At 52.4% G+C, this 17152-nt stretch overlaps 1 protein-coding gene across 1 annotated transcript in view; it reads left to right on the forward strand.

The window, feature by feature from the left end:
• The window catches only part of TTC28 (tetratricopeptide repeat domain 28), a gene marked incomplete at both ends in the record, with an annotated part of 131231 nt that overhangs the window by 79496 nt on the left and 34583 nt on the right, over positions 1–17152 (forward strand).

Raw genomic sequence — 17152 nt, forward strand, 5'->3', positions numbered from 1 at the left:
ACCCCAGAGGACAGGATCACACTTCAAAACGACCTTGACAGATTAGAGAACTGGGCCAAAACAAACAAGATGAATTTTAACAGGGAGAAATGTAAAGTATTGCACTTGGGCAAAAAAAATGAGAGGCACAAATACAAGATGGGTGACACCTGGCTTGAGAGCAGTACATGTGAAAAGGATCTAGGAGTCTTGGTTGACCACAAACTTGACATGAGCCAACAGTGTGACGCGGCAGCTAAAAAAGCCAATGCAATTCTGGGCTGCATCAATAGGAGTATAGCATCTAGATCAAGGGAAGTAATAGTGCCACTGTATTCTGCTCTGGTCAGACCTCACCTGGAGTACTGTGTCCAGTTCTGGGCACCACAGTTCAAGAAGGACATTGACAAACTGGAACGTGTCCAGAGGAGGGCAACCAAAATGGTCAAAGGCCTGGAAACGATGCCTTATGAGGAACGGCTAAGGGAGCTGGGCATGTTTAGCCTGGAGAAGAGGAGGTTAAGGGGTGATATGATAGCCATGTTCAAATATATAAAAGGATGTCACATAGAGGAGGGAGAAAGGTTGTTTTCTGCTGCTCCAGAGAAGCGGACACGGAGCAATGGATCCAAACTACAAGAAAGAAGATTCCACCTAAACATTAGGAAGAACTTCCTGACAGTAAGAGCTGTTCGACAGTGGAATTTGCTGCCAAGGAGTGTGGTGGAGTCTCCTTCTTTGGAGGTCTTTAAGCAGAGGCTTGACAACCATATGTCAGGAGTGCTCTGATGGTGTTCCTGCTTGGCAGGGGGTTGGACTCGATGGCCCTTGTGGTCTCTTCCAACTCTATGATTCTATGATTCTATGCAAAACACTCTGCTGTGCGGAGGTGCTCCTGCGGTCAAGTGTACAACCTTTGCCACTGACACCTTTGGTTTGGATGTGGCCATTTCCATTAGCCAAGGAGCTGGCTCCCCAAAGGGCACTGGCATTGGACCTGGAGTACTTGGGAAGCAGCGGGCCACGCCACCAGCTGTCCTTGCTCACTCTGGTGGGACATTAGACAGGCTGCCCTCTCTTTGGACTGGGCAGCATCTCTGGGAGAATTGGGATCAAAGGGTGGAAGGACTGGAAAGATTGAACATTTCGGCAGCAACAGCAGAATGTGATCTACCATGGTGGCCACTGGCTGGCACCCACCGGGCCCACTAGTCAGCACCCTGCCTACAGAAGAACCCCTGAGCAGCACTGCCATGTTTCTACTCCCCATAGTTAGCCATTGTGGGTGGTGATTTTGTTAGATAGGCTGTGTGGGGTGGAGTGGATTTATTGGACTGTAGTATTTATTGGAGTAAATTGACACAAAGGTGATTTACAAAAAGAATAAAACCATGAAACATGGTCTTAGCTGAGCGTGTGCATGCTGTCTCTTAGTGGCTTGGCTCCGTGTGGCTGCTTCATGAGGTGCAGAGGTGCTGCAGAGGGGCCTCAACTTGTCTTCCATGCCTGCTTTCTTCAGGGTGAAGTATCTGTCAAGCTCACAACACCAGCCTGCTTGGCATTTTTGCAGGGAGGATGTCATGGATGGGCTCCACACATCTTCTTTCTCTGGTTCTCATGGGGGAAGCTGGAGTGGTGCAATTATTGATCCCCACATAAATACTGATGGGCGCCAACCCTTGTATGCTGTAAAAGAAGATGAGATAAATTTGTGGAGAACAGGTCTCTCAGGGTCTCTCAGCAACTATGTTGTTGTTGTTTAGTCATTTAGTCATGTCCGACTCTTCGTGACCCCATGGACCAGAGCACGCCAGGCACTCCTGTCTTCCACTGCCTCCCGCAGTTTGGTCAAACTCATGCTGGTAGCTTCGAGAACACTGTCCAACTATCTCATCCTCTGTCGTCCCCTTCTCCTTGTGCCCTCCATCTTTCCCAACATCAGGGTCTTTTCCAGGGAGTCTTCTCTTCTCATGAGGTGGCCAAAGTCTTGGAGCCTCAGCTTCAGGATCTGTCCTTCCATTGAGCACTCAGGGCTGATTTCCTCAAGAATGGATAGGTTTGATCTTCTTGCAGTCTATGGGACTCTCAAGAATCTCCTCCAGCACCAGAATTCAAAAGCATCAATTCTTCGGCGAACAGCCTTCTTTATGGTCCAGCTCTCACTTCTATATATCACTACTGGGAAAACCATGGCTTTAACTATGCGGACCTTTGTTGGCAAGGTGATGTCTCTGCTTTTTAAGATGCTGTCTAGGTTTGTCATTGGTTTTCTCCCAAGAAGCGGGTGTCTTTTAATTTCGTGACTGCTGTCACCATCTGCAGTGATCATGGAGCCCAAGAAAGTAAAATCTCTCACTGTCTCCATTTCTTCCCCTTCTATTTGCCAGGAGGTGATGGGTCCAGTGGCCATGATCTTCGTTTTTTTAATGTTGAGCTTCAGACCATATTTTGCGCTCTCCTCTTTCACCCTCATTAAAAGGTTCTTTAATTCCTCCTCACTTTCTGCCATCAAGGTTGTGTCATCTGCGTATCTGAGGTTGTTGATATTTCTTCCTATGCAATATTTTTCTTTACAGCATTGGACTTTCCTTTCGCTTCCAGGCATATCCGCAACTGAGCGACCTTTCGGCTTTGGCCCAGCCACTTCATCAGCTCTGAATCTACTTGTACTTGTCCTCCGCTCTTCCTCAGTAGCATGTTGGACGCCTTCCAACCTGAGGGGCTCATCTTCCAGTGTCATAACTTTTATATGTCTGTTGTCTTTGTCCATAGAGTTTTCTTGGCAGGGATACTGGAGTGGCTTGCCAGTTCCTGCTCCAGGTGGATCATGTTTGGTCAAAACTCTCCACTATGACCTGTCCATCTTGGGTGGCCCTGCACGGCATAGCTCATAGCTTCTCTGAGTTATTCAAGCCCCTTCACCATGGCAAGGCAGTGATCCATGAAGGGGCAGCGACTATGAGTCCATCCCAATTCTTCTCTCCAGTCTGAAGTTCTGCCTTCGCTTTCAATGGGGGGGGGGCATCAATATTCTTTTCTTTATCTCTTGCAACCATGACTTCAAGAGGTGGTTCTTTTGGTTTCACTTTCAAACTACCCACAGGTTGTTAGATGGATTCTCCTTTGATCTTTTAACAGCGTCCAGGTGGTCTCTTTCACTTTCTGGTCTTCAAGCCCAACGTCGGCAGCTTTGTAGCATTTTACTTGGAGGCAGTGGGCCTCTGAATACTAGCTGCTGGGAGTCACAAGTGGGGGGAGAGGGCGGTGGCGGCTGCTGCTGTAGTGCTCAGGTTCTGCTTGTGGGCATCTGCTTGGCCACTGTTTGTACAGGATGCTGGACTAGAGGCCCCTTTGCCCGGATCCAGCTGTAGCCAGGCTCTTCTGATGTTCTTAGAAACAGAAATGTAGTCTGATGGACACTAGGCCTGGGCGATGATCCATCACCCAGGATCGCTCTCAGGGCCAGAGCACATTGGCGCCTTCCCCCGGCAGTATATCACGGGGGGAGCCTGCCTGCTCCTGAGTCCCTCTGCTGCCAGTGCCCCGAGGGAGGAACAAGCTGCATCGGCCTTGTGAGGCTCTGGGGTGAAACTGCTGCCACTCCCACCGAGGGAGGGAGCTGAGGTGGTTTCACCCTGGAGCCTCAAGGGGCTGCTTCTCCCCCTCTGCTTTTCATAATCTCAGCGCATCACTATATCACGACATTTGGCTGGTGATACATTGCGATGTTGAAAAGCTGGTATCGCCCAGCCCTAATGGACATCTTGTTGAATGCCTAAAAGCTATGTGTTGTGCATTTCAAGGTTAACAATGGATAACATTATGGACATGGATCCTGTCTGTTTTGGAAAGAAGGCCCCTTGTTCTTTTTTGTAAATATTTTTGTTGAATGGTTTTTTGAACATACAAATAAGAAACATCAATATAAAACAGAATCATAGCACATCTGTCATATCAATCGCTGTGAACAGACCCTCCCAAGTGTCCCTATTTTCCAGGGACAGTCACGGTTTTACAGAAGCTGTTCCGGTTTCTGATTTGATCCCAGAATATCCTTTTCCTTAGGACACCCCTGTTTTCATCAGAAAAATGTAAGAGGGTACGGAAGTCTCCATGAGTGGATGCAGGAATTATGGTATGACTAGATCTGTTAACATATGAAATAAAACCAACCCTCTCATCCTCTGCTGAGTGGGAGCACTGCAGCTGGCAGGTGATGGCCTCTGCTCTGGGTCCTCCGGCTCACGTGCCCATCTCCTCTAGAGCTTCCCTTGCTATCAACAAAATGCTTGTGTGTACAGGCAAAGCAAGACTGGGGGGCAAGGATGGCCAATTGCTGGACCCCAAATCTGTACGCCTGCCAGGGGAGATGGGCAGCTTTGATGCGCCTTGGAAGTTTGACAATGCATTTTCCCATTAATGAGCCAAAGCATTGCTGGCTCCCTGCTTCAGTAGCTGCTGCCCACCCTTGGCCCATAGCAAGGAGCAGATGGTTCCATGGTCTGCTCAGACATGTTTCCAGATCGCAGGCTGAGGTGGGGGGATGTCATCTTCTCCCCTGCCTGGTGGATGGCACCTATGCCAGTCCTTGCATTTCTCCCCCCCTCACTCGCCGCCCCCTCAGTGAGGCTCCTGTTGATTTCTCTCCCCTCCTCTTCCTCCTCCTGTGCCTCCTTGGTGCCCCCCTTGCCTTTCCCCTCTGCCTTTCTGACCCAATTCCCCAGTAGCCTCCTTGGAGGGGCAGCTGCACTTATTCCTCTGCATTTATTCACTCAGAGGAAGCTGCATTACATTTGCTGCGTGGTTCCAGCAGGAACTTGAGGGGTCTGCAGAGATTTTGTGACAAGATGGGCTCCTTGCAAGAAGTAAGCTGAGTCCCAGGAAAAAGTGGAGCAGACTCTACTCATTCCCCTCTTTGTTTCGGGGTTTGCATCTCTCCCTCACGGAAGAGTTCCTTTGAGTGGACCCCCATGAAAGGACAAAGGGGAGGTACCTGTAGGAGAGGGAAGCAGATGGCCCCCCACAGCTGTGACATGGGTGGGTGGGTGGGGTCTCCTTGGGAGAATGAAGTCACAGGTACTCACTGGTTTCAGAGCAAGTTTCAGAGGCAAATACTTGTGTGTGAAGGTTGAGTTGTTGTGATTTCCCCTGGAGGATGAGCCACGTTCCTTCAGATTTATATCAACCGGAGATTCCCCTGCTTGCCAGCCTAATGGAAGGGCTCGTAATTGCTGTGTAGATTCTTTTTATAGATGAGCCTCCTTGGACTAAATTTAACAATCCGTAGCTGAATCAGGTAAACACAAGACATTCGGAGCACCTCCAGAGAGACTCCAGGGGAAGGGGGCATGTTCTTCATGGCTTTGTTTTTCAATCAGTATCAAATAGTTTAGGGGTTCTGTGTGTGTTTTGCATAGGAAGCTGCCTCTTCCAGTTGGCTTGGTGGTGTTTGCAGTCTGTTTCCTTGACCAATCAGCTTCAGAGGAGTTCCGCTGCTGTCCAACCAGCAGTTGGGTTTGAGACAGCAGCTGTTCATGGGAAGGTGGCCGTTTTGTGTCTGTCAGGTCTCTCTTGGTGGCCTCTCCCACAGTTTGGCCTCAGTGTCGAATCATGGAATTGTAGAGTTGGAAGGGAAACTCTTGACTCTTCCAATCAGAGCAGAGATCCTTGTGACAGGTGAAGCAGGTGGAAACTTTTTTCCTCTTGAAGGTGGATGGCAGTATCACCATTGTCAAAGAGCAAAGCACCTCCCTCCTCACCGCATCAAGCTGCTGGCATCTCACATGATCACACAGCAGAATTTGGGCAAGGGCCAAATCTTGCACTGGATGACCCTTGAAGTTAGACAAGGCTAACTTCTGCTGCCAAAGGATTCTGGGATGGAGGGAGCTCTGCGGCTTGGTCCTCGCAATGCCTCTCTCCCACCAACTCTTCTCAGGATCAAACAGAAGTGGGGTGCAGTTTGGAGCACTTGGGATTCAAGGCTGCAACCCCAGATTAGGCAAAGCAGGAAGGTTAGACCCCTCGGCATTACCCACAGGACACCTGGGCCCATTTGTTGATCTTGGATGTGCTGGGATGTGACTGCTTTTAAAGTCCAGATTCTTCAAGTGATAGCAGTGAATATTTTATATCTTCCACTTAAGTAAATTATTTAAGCAGAGGTTCTTGAACAGCATTGCCTGGCAGCTCCAGGGAGAGGATTTGTTGCTGTGAAACTGGTTTGTACTATTTTAAGCTTATGCTGTTCCCCAGACATGCTTTCTTGGTGAAGATTAAACCAGTTCTTAGAAAATATTCCTCGCTGTTAGTCTTATCAGGTGTGGGGAAGCAATTTCAGCCTGAGGGCCACATTCCCTTCTGGGCAGCTTTCCAGGGGCCACAGGTGGGCAGAGCAATACATGTGAAGGTGACCTTTGTGCAGGAGTCCAGTGTTTGCACATGCTCCCTCCTCCCCCAGGCAAGCAAGAAGATTTATCTGTGTCCAAAGACCCATCCCAGCTAGTCAAGGACACTCAAGGAGCAGGTGCAAAGCAAGGCTAGTGGGGGTGTGGCCTGGGAGGGTCCCAGGGGCCAGACAGAGAGGGTTTGAGGGCCACATGTGCCCCCCATCACTGCACTAAGCAATGATGAGATGTCTCGCTTTCTGGGAGGAGGCAGGAGCAGAATGTCAAAGGCTCTTTCTGGTGGGGAGAGGCAGATTGTTTGGGGAGCTTTTCAGGGGGTCTCAACTAAGAAGCCTTTGGGGACGCAGGGAGGTGCTTTGGCTTGCTGAAAGGATCCTGCTCCCAGCTCCTCCAGGCCACCATCTAAGTGGGGCAAGCAGTGGATTCTACATGCAGCCTCTGAGCTGCCAGATCTCAGGGCGGGAGGGGCTTCCCCTGGATTGTTGCCTCCGGAGCAGAACACACCCGATGTTAGCAGCTGCCTCAGTTGAGGGGACAGTGCAGATTTCCGGGGCTGGGGGGGGGGCTGGGACAAGGCTGGTCCAAGAGGAAGGTAGCTCTCCTTCCCTCCTGCTTGTATCCAGGTCATTGCAAGAGGGCAGGAAGAAGAGGCGAAGGTGTCTCAGCCAGTTTTCCCTCTCCAGCCTTTAGCTGGCAGGGGCCCCTGATTTTAAAGCTAATGAGGGCTGAATCGCCAGAGGGCCATTACTGTGTGATCCTGGGGCTCAGGGACCCCCTCCTTTCTCCCAGACCACTCCTGAAATTCTGCACAAAGCCCTGGCATTTTGGAACACAGGGAGCTGCCTTACATCCAATTCAGCATTTGTCTGCACTGACTGGCAGCAGCTCTCCCTGATTTCCGGCAGCATTGCTCTCCCAGCATTACCTGGCAATACCAGGGATTGAACCTTTGACCTTCTGTATGCAAGGCAGATGTTCTGCCATTCAGCTGTGGCCCACAAGATTTAGGGATACTTAGAAACCACCTGGCAAATGCATGTTTTATAAAGTATAATGGAAGTCTAAAGACAGCCAACAAGATAAAGGCAGGCAGGTTGGCTTAGCTGGCGATGACAGGGCCTTCCAAGGCAGCAACTTGAGCTGCAGTTGGGAAGAAACAAAAAGCTTCTCCGGTGAGGGATTGGCAATGTGATTTCTGCACAGACTCTTTCTTGAAGAGCTCTGTATAAAATAAGCATTTTAATTTGCAAGAGCAAAAGGCGACAAGCCAATTTCCTGTCAAAGCCAAGGTGGAGCCAGATTTGGCAAATAGGCACCTCTTTCCTAGCAGAAGACTTGGATCATGGTCCTCCTCACGCACGAGAGATGAGCTCTGAAACATGCAAGGCCTTCATGTGGGCAAGCAGAATGTTTCATACAGAGAAGAAAGGGCTTGTGTTTGTCAAACACCACAGAAGGTTCCAGGGACGTCCATCTGCGTGGAAGTTGCAGCCCTCTTGCTGTCCTCTATCTCTGTTTTCCTCATTTGGGAGGAGCAGATGAGCGCACAACTAAGTCCATCTCACCAAGATGGGTGATCTTGTCATTCTGCATTGGCAGCAACCAAAATTCCTGTCACAGAGGATCCCCCATCTCCTTTGGTTCCAGGTTTCAGCAGGTGAGAATGAGTAGCTGATTGTTGGCCTCCAGTGTCAGAATCCCATTTCTTGAGCACCTTCTCTTCAGAGGCCAGGGCAGCAGGCAGGGGGGACTGATCCGAAGAGTGTGGATTGCCACCCCCAGGCATTGCCACCCCCTTCCCCAATGCCAAAGGAGAGGGTGGGCTGCTGCTGCTGGTCCTTCATCTGTTGCGTGGGGTAGAAAGGGAATTAGCAAGCAGATGAGTAATTGGTGTGTTGCAAATCTGTGAAGTACATACTTGGTTGCAACCTTCTGGAACCCCTCCCCACCAGCCCCCTCTTTTATTCCCATCTCAGAGCCCCCTGGGAAGGACAGTGCAAACTCCATGTGTCTTGGGGCCAAGAACAATCCACCCCCCACAGCCCCCCAACCCCCACTTGCTATGTCTCTAAGCCAAGGCTGGAGTTCGGCTATTCCTCTGCTGTCTAGGGATCCAAACAGAAGAGAAGAACCGGTTTACTGAGAGCCTTTGCTGAGCATCCTCTCCAGCCCATTGCCAGGCCTGCTGGCACTGGAGAGCCAGTGTGGTGTAGTGGTTAAGAGCGGTAGTCTCGTAATCTGGGGAACCGGGTTCGCGTCTCCGCTCCTCCACATGCAGCTGCTGGGTGACCTTGGGCCAGTCATACTTCTTTGAAGTCTCTCAGCCCCACTCACCTCACAGAGTGTTTGTTGTGGGGGAGGAAGGGAAAGGAGAATGTTAGCCGCTTTGAGACTCCTTAAAGGGAGTGAAAGGCGGGATATCAAATCCAAACTCTTCTTCTTCTCCTCCTTGCCTCTTCCCTGCCTCTCCTGCTGCTGGGTGAGGGCGAAGGCTTCCTTCAGGCAGGCTGGCCACGTATTCTGGCCTCCTCTTCCTCAGCTCCTTGGACAATTGGCTCCTAGTGCAGCCGGCCTTCCCTCTCCCTTCCAAGCGCAAAGGATGGCCTCACATGAACCATTCCTGCTCCTTGCTTTTAGAGCAGCCACCTGCTGATCTCTCTTCCTCCTGTGTAGGGTGAGGAGCTAAGTCTTTGTCCCTTTTCTGAATGCTTTTGGTGCACCCGGGAGAGCCAGGGCAGATTAGGCCAGGGTTTCCTTCCTTCTTTCTCCCCTGGCTCCTTGTCCTGCCCTTGCAGGAGACACAGAGCAGAGGAGAGGGATGGCCTGGCAAAGGAAGCACATCTTCCAAGAGAGAATCCAGGAAATAGTTTTGTCTGGGATCAGAAGATGCATTTATGCCTGTCAAGAAGAGACCCTTGAGTCGCAGAGAGATCGGAAGGGGGAATGGGTGACATCTGAGCAGGCAGCTGGTCTAGCCTTAGTGGAATCTACCTTTTGCCTCCTTTTCCTTGGTCCTTATTTCTATTCTCCAGAAAGAAATCAGAGGCTCTTGGCTTCAAACCTGCAGCAAATGGCAGCGGGGAGTTGGGGGCTGGGGATTTGAGTAAACCCTCTCCAGTTCCCCGCCAATCAGTCGAGAAGCTCTTTGCAATATAAATGTGAGCGTATTTTAATATGGTAATTAATTGAGGCATGCCGCAGAGGGGCATTCATTGCCCAGAGAAAGTGCCCCTTCCCTCGAAAGAAATGCCCATGGGAGCAGCTCAACTATGAGGAATTCTTCTGTAATTTACAGGATGAACTGGGAGGTAATTACTTATGCCTGGCGGGCCAGGAGAATTAGTATTGACGGGTGTGTGTGTCTGCACTGGGATGGCGGTCGATGGAGAGGCTTTTACTGGGCCTGCCGCTGTCAGTTGAAATCCTGCTGGTTTTGTTCAGCTTCATTTTGCTGGAATGGCTGGAAGCTCCCAAGAGGAGAGAGGGGTCTTGGGCTCAAATCCTGCTTTTCCATGATGGACACCTGTTTGGCCACTGTGAGAACAGGATGCTGGACTAGATGAGCCATTGGCCTGACCAGTGACTCTTACTGTGCACTGTATTCTTATGTTCTTATGTGCACTGTATGTGGGTTGGACCCTCTGGCCCACTCACAGATTAGCCTACGATTTGCATACGCTTTCTGTCATGTGCAGATTTGTGATTTCTTTTGCAGATGGAGTGGAGGGCCTCAAAAGAAGTGTACATCCACACATGTAATTTTACGACAGACAGAAGGTGTACAGGTGAAGCTTTTCCTATAATGGCGTTTCCACATGAGGAAAGGCTTAACCTGTAGAATGCCTGCCTGCCACGCAGGTGAAAGGACCATGCTTCCCCCCCATGTCATCCTAAACCGAAGTCTGGGCTGCAACTCTGTGCCCACTTAACTGGGAGCAAGCCCCATTCAACGCGGTGACTTCATTCTCAATGGATGTGCACCTTTATGCTGTAAGCACACAGCAAATTATTCACAAGAAGGTGCCCTGGGGCGTTGGGTGCAGGAGCCGCTGTCAGGCGGCAGGACCTGCAGACTTGAGTATGTTCATTTAGAAACCACTCGATCAAAAAGTTCCCCGAGTGGTATGCAACAAAAAATTATAGATAAAACATGAGTAAAACCAACAAACCAACTAATGTAAAATATATGTGTGATTTTTTTTAAACCCCCCCCCACAAAATTGATAAAACTTTAAAAACAAATGTAGGCAACCTAGTTGTGTGCCTGGACAGGGCTACTGAAGCACGGAGGTTTTCAGCAGGTGTCCAAAACCATCTCTGGAGGGAGCCATCGTGGAGCCGCCTGGGTTTCGGCTGTTTCGTCAGATGCTGCCACTCACTTTTTGTTATGTGCACCACCCTCTCCATCACTCTCAGTTTGGGGTGGAGAAGTGGAGGCTGGGAGGCCTAGAGCGCAGGAGGGCCTGTGACTGGGGCAGCGGCAAGGAAGCCCCTCTGCGGGAGGCGCTGGGACGGGGGGGGGGGCAAGTGAAGAAGCCAAGCAGCCAGTTTGGGCTGTGGCATCTGGAGGCCCCACTGGGCCCAGGGGACTTTGGGGTGCTACAGGGAGGCCTCTCCTGTCAGCAAGCGAGGCACACGGTTCAGGTTCAGTAGGAGAGCAGTTGGGGAAGGGTGGGCAAAGCCTGGGCCGCTGGGAGGACCAGGCCTGAGGCTGAGCCTCTGCTTCTGCAGTACCAAGGCCTTGGACACCATGGGCTGCTTGCTTTGCACCCCGACACCCTTGGCCATGATTCTCTGAAAGGGGGGTTAAGTGATGTCTGGCCTCTAATTTCCTGTACTGGTGCGTTGCCATTTGAGACTCGTTGGCTAGTGAGGTGAGATTAAAATTGAGGAGAGGCTAGCCAGGCTACTTCTCCAGGTTGGTGACTCTGAGCAGCCTCCCCTTGGTGTGCGTTGCTGTGGGCTCTCTTGAGACTCAGTGGAGCACTGGCAAAGGTGCTTGCCTGAAGCGCACCCAGGTTTGGAGGGTCAGCTGGCCTGAGTGCGCTAGCAGCTCTGCTGCCTGGGTGCTTAAGCAACGTGCCACAAACCCCTCCATCTCTCCAAGTCAGGAGCATTGACTGAGGGGCCCTGAGAGCAGGTAGCTCACCCAGGTTGGTGGAAGAGAGTTGCATCCTTGGGGAGCTGAGGGTGGATCTTTCTGGGAAGGGGATCCTTTCTGGGAGCCGATGGACAAGGCTGCCTTCTGGGAGTGGATGAGGGTGGTTGTGCTCATGGGATTGACGGTACATCCTGTGGCCAGGAGGAGGAACCTTCCCAGAGGTGTTGTGCGACCTTAGGCCCTTCGGCTTGCTCCTCTGTCTATATGTACCACTACTAGAATAGAAAACCTCTAAGGGGTTTACAGCAGTGACCTGCGGCCTTATGTGTGGTTTGTGCCTCTCACCCTGAGGCGTAAAACGAAAGTACCTGTGTGTCCACCCCACATGCATATGGGGCACGCAGCCCTCCTCCTGAGCTGATCTGTCTCCATTGGCCTTCTTTTCTCTTTCCCACTGCTGCCAAAATTGGTGGGTTCTTTGGGTGAGGAGTTGGATCAGGCCTCAGGGTTGGGTTAGCCTTAAGCCATGACTTCCCCTCCTCGTTCTGCTCAGATCTGCCTTGCCTCCTGCCCCCCTGCTTCCCACTCTTCATCTGTCCCCCTTTATTTATCTGCCCCAGGAACGTGGGCTCAGCTGCACATTGACCCCAGCCCCCTTGCTCACTCTTTCCCACGCTGTCCTCGCCAGAGCTTTCTTGCCCTGGTCTAGAGTTGGCCAAGGCTCTGTGGCATCAGACGCCACCCTCCTGGCTGCTGTAAACGCTCCCTGCTGCCTGCTCTGGGCACTCCTCTCTCCTCCATGTCGTGTGTGTGCTCAGCACCCTGCGGCAAACTCCATGCCCCTGGCCTGCCTGTTTCTAGGGCTCTGCTGCTGTTGAGCCCTCCATGATGGAGAAGCAGCCACCAGAGGACCCCCACGGGGGCTGTGCTTGTGGGCAGGCCACAGGACTGCAGTTTCTTGGCAGAGGTGGGCAGGGGGCTGGCTGAGGCTGCCCTCGACCTCCATGCTGACCTGGCGTTGACATGGGGAAAGTGACTCAGCGCCTTGGCTTGGGGCTCCTGTTTCCCCCCACTCCTGCCATTTTGGGTGGCTGTGATCTGGCCTTCAGACACCCATCTGGCATGCTGGCACCTTTGGTGAGGGAGGTTTTTTTGCCGCTTTTCAAAGGGCACCATGAAATCTTTACTTCTGCCAGTTATGAATGATGGCTGTTTGCCCCCCTCAGGATGGGGATGGTGCTGACAGAGAAGCCGAAGGGCCTCCTGTGTGCTCTGGCCTCTTGCCAATGTGTCTCTGACCCAAGACATTTGTTTGCCAGCCTGGGTCACGTTGCCCTAGGATTGCACCCAGGGCCCACTTGCCACTTGGCTTCTGATGAGTCTCAGGGGCCTTGTGGAACTGGGCTGCTCAGGAGCAGCACATGGCAGCTCCCAGGAGGCCAAGGAGGAAGGCTGGGCCAGGGATCCACAGTGCTCAGGTGAAGGGGTGCATCCTCGTTTGGGGGGGGGGTTTGCTGTTTTTGTGCTGCCACCCACCTTTGCTGCTCCAGACTTGGTCCTGTCTCACCAGCGAACAGAAAGTTGATCCTATTAGAGCGACTCTTGTGTTTGAGACTTAGAGTTCATAGAACCATAGAGTTGAAAGGGTCACCCATGAGGGTCATCTAGTCCAACCCCCTGCAATGCAGGAATCTTTTGCCCAACGTGGGGCTTGAAGTCACGATCCTGAGATTGAGAGGCTCGTGCTCTACCAACTGAGATATCCCAGCCCTGAAGAGTTGGGCTTCTGTTTTTGGTCACTGTTCTGGTTGATGTATTGTCCATTTTGTCTACGCTCCCTAGGGCTGTCAGCCGGGGGTTTCCTGAAAGAGCCCCCAGCCGACCCCCTGCCAAGGCTTGGGCACCTGAAGGGGCTGAGGCCATGGGACCTTGGGTGGGCAGAGCAGCTCCCCAGGCAAGTCACCCCTTGCAGGACCGGGTCAAGGGGCAGTGAGGCTTCTTGCAGACTCTGGGGCAGGCAGCTAAAGCAAAGCAGATGTTCTGCTAGGAGGGGTCTGCGCAGAATCAGCCAAGCTGATGTTTCTTGACCTTTTTAGAACAGTTCAATAAAAACAAGCAGTTGCCATAGCAACTACCACATTATTTGGTGCTTCAGAGATTTGCGATAAAGGAGGAGAGCTGAGTGAAAGCAGCACATGGTGAAGGCGTTTCTCCCCTTTGTGCTGCAGGCTTGAGAGTCCATGAAGACGCTGCGTGGTGCAGGGTCTGGGCGTAAGGAGCCCCTGTGGTGGAGGCAGGCAGGGGGCCTTGGTGTTTGTAGTGAGGGGATTGCCTCTCAGCCGCAGGAGGAGGAAGCGGAGACAGAGTGATTGGCCGAGACCTGCCCTGCAGGACTGATTGTGGTGCCTTTGAGGGTCGGCTCCCCACAACCCTTTGCTAACCTTCCTGGCTGATGCCTCCCAGGCTGCCTCAGGTCCTTGTCTCTGGGGCCAGGCATTGCCTCCCTTTGGGCTCCTCGAGTCGTCAGACTTGATTGTGTGCAGCCATGGTTGGGCAGAGAGAAGCAGCATGAGCAGAAGCTTTGGCTGCTCCCTTCAGTGCGAGGGCTTGTGAAATGGCCTCTGTACCACATGCCAGAATTGGGCCTGAGCTGCGTGGCCCTGGGAAAGGTGCCTGCATTCTGGGGCAGCAGTGTTTGGGTGCCTGGAGGATCAAGGCAAAGAAGGGGACAACCTGGGGACAGGGGTCCAGAACTGATCCTCACGGGATGTGAATGAAATATTGCTGGCTGCAACTGATCCTAGGAGAAGAAGAAATCTTTAATCACTCCTTGCAAGGAGGCAACCAGGAAGAAAGATGTTAATTAGAGTAAAAGATGTTGTGGCTTTTGAAGCCAGACTTCCTTTCTCTGAAGCAGGCCTCCTTTGTTTTTCCTTCACTGGAAACTCCAAAGATTTGCTTTCAGGCGTTCGGCTGCTGGCTTACTCTTAAAAAGGCAGACAGGGTGGCTCTCTTGAGATGGAATAATAAGCACCCAAAGGCTTTCCACCAAGCCTTTTGGAGAGGGCCATCTTGCTGACGCTGTTGAGCAGGAATTATGTACTTGGCTGCCCAATTTTTATTTCTGCCACAGTGAAACGGCTGCAGCTGCGGTCGGGTCTGTGGGCCTCCTGCCTGTCCCTTGCAGGGAAACCCTCTGGAAGGCTTGCAGCAGGAAGCGACAGCCTTTGAGGTGCTTGGTTGTTGGTCCCTGACCAGGATCTCTCACTTGGGGCTTACCCACACTTCCATTTGCCCCGCCACGTCCCTCTGGTGGAATCCGCTGCTGAACTGGAGCAAACGTCAAACCGCAAGGGCTCTGAGCTGTGAAGAGCACCTGTGGAAAGGGAAGTGAGAAATGGGTGGGAATGTGGGGGTGCGCCAAGCAGGGGGTGGGGCTGTATGCTTTTTGGACCATTAAGTGCTTAAGAGAGATGTTTTGGTTTTTCCTCTGCCCTCTCCTCCTCTTTGTCTGATGGAAACACCACGATGGTTCAGTGTTTAGTCCAGCAGGACTGACATTTTACTTGAGATTCTGAGATACCCACCAAGAGTGACAGTCAAGGGTGGTCCACCCCAAGGCTCTTTGCAAACAGAATGCAATTTCTGTTCTGCATGGAAATGGGTGGCTGGACTGAGCCTTGAGGGAAGGGCCTCCTGCAGCCTCTTCCTAGCATTTGCCAGCCTCAGGCCCACAACAGGGCATGTTCTGGCACATGTGAGGCAAGGGTGCCCCTTCCTCTCCAGGACCCTCCCCAAGAGGCATAGCAAGGGCTCCTAAGTCGGAGCAAGGAGACCTCCAGGTGTGTCTGGTCAGGGCACACACAGGCAAAGCAGCCAACCCAGCTAAAGCACCTGGAAGCTGGAAAAGGAGGAGGAGTTGGCACCAGGAAAGCGAAGGCCTGAGCCAACTATAGCACTGCAGTGGCAGCCTGGCCCTTCATGGCAGGGAGTGCTGCGCCCAGAGGAGGAAGGCTCAGCACAGAGGGTGGCCCCAGTGTCTGCTGCAGGTCCTCTTCTCTGGCGATGCACCTTGACCGTATCAGGTGTGGGGCTTGCGTGCATCAGCCGGCAGAGGAGCGCTGAACAAAGCCGGTGCAAGGGGCTGGATTGCACGGTGCTCGCTGTGCAGGCCCTGCGTGGTGGAAGCAGCTCCTCAGAGCTGTGCCTTTTCTTCCCCCTCCAAGCTCTGCAGCAATCCCTGCTGGTTTGAGACTGTCTTTGTATGGTACTGGCAATGCGTTGCCTTCTCCATTGCCTGCTTACAAATTGGCCAGCAATTTGTTATGCAAATGATCCACACTCTGCTAGCGCAGTTTTCGTGACAAAATTACAGGGTGAATGCTAATGAAGAGCCTGGGCCCTGAATCCGTTCCATTACCTTCTTGTGTGGAGCTTATTCCGCAGGGAGCTGCAGCTTCTAAGCCTCTGTTTTACAATCACTTTGCAGCCAACTATACTTGGCTCCTTCCAGGATTAACCCTGTAATCTGGTCACCTTCTTGCCACCAATTAAGCTGCTGTGGCCACAGCCACCCTGCTTCCCAAGGGGAGGGAAGGCACCGCTCACAGGGGGAGGAGGGGTTTTTGCTCCCCCCTTGGGATCAATGAGCAGCAGGCAGGTAGCGGGAGGCCCCTTGTGCAGCTGCAGCAGATGCTCCTGATGGTTGCGGAAGGGGAGTAGAAAGCAGATTCTGGGAGGGGCTGCTGCTCTTTGGGACCCCCCCCCCCGCCACAAGAGAACCCTTTTGATTTCCAGTGTCAAGGCACTGCCCATCATGCAGCAAAGCTGGCGACTCTCCATGTCTGGAGGCCCCAGATTAAATCCTGGTGTCTACTGCAAAAGGCTCTCCTGTCACAAGAACAGTGAAACTTTGGAAACTCTTACCTACGTGAAACTCTCACATTGTGAGAGGCTTTGGGGCAAAAGGGGATTCCTCCTGGTCCCACTGCCAGCCTGGCTGGTGGGTCTGGCCTGGAAGCTGTGGTGGAGAAGGGGTGCTTTCCACTAGCCCAAATTGGGCACTCTCGGGGGGGGGGGCCTGCTAGCCCAGATTCTGTCTTTGGTGTTTCCCAGTCGTATGGGAGTCGATGAGCCCTTCTGTGTTGATGCCAGGTGGAGTAGACAATACAGGCTGGATGGCAAAATGGCCTGGCTGGAATAAGGTCCCTTCCACCAGCCCCCCTATGAGAACTGGCAGAGCCTGGCCAGGAAGAGGACCTTGCAGGCCACAGCGGAGAGCTCAGTGAAGACGTTGACCCCGCATGTGGCAGCTGTGCCAAAGGCGAATGCCCGCCAGGGATCCGTAAGAAAGAAATGGGAAATAAAAGTGCCATTGTGCAAATCTATTTAGAATACATACGACATACAGTTCTGGTCGCCTCACCTCAGGAAGGATGTTGTGGAGCTGGAAAAGGTTCTGGAAAGGGCAGCATGGGGGATCCTGGGGTTGGTGTGGCTCCCCGTGAAGAAAGGTTGCAGCAGTTGGGGAGCCAGATAGGGTGTGGAGACAAGATTCTCTGCGCTCCCTCAAGATGCAGTGATGGTTGCCAGGATGAGCGGCCTCTGGTGGGGACTCCTGCTGCCGCTTGTGGCCCCATGGTGAGAGGGGGGTGCCCAGGGGCGT

This window comes from Podarcis pityusensis (assembly GCF_964106645.2).
Source record: "Podarcis pityusensis genome assembly, chromosome: 16".
NCBI classification, from domain to species: domain Eukaryota; kingdom Metazoa; phylum Chordata; class Lepidosauria; order Squamata; family Lacertidae; genus Podarcis; species Podarcis pityusensis.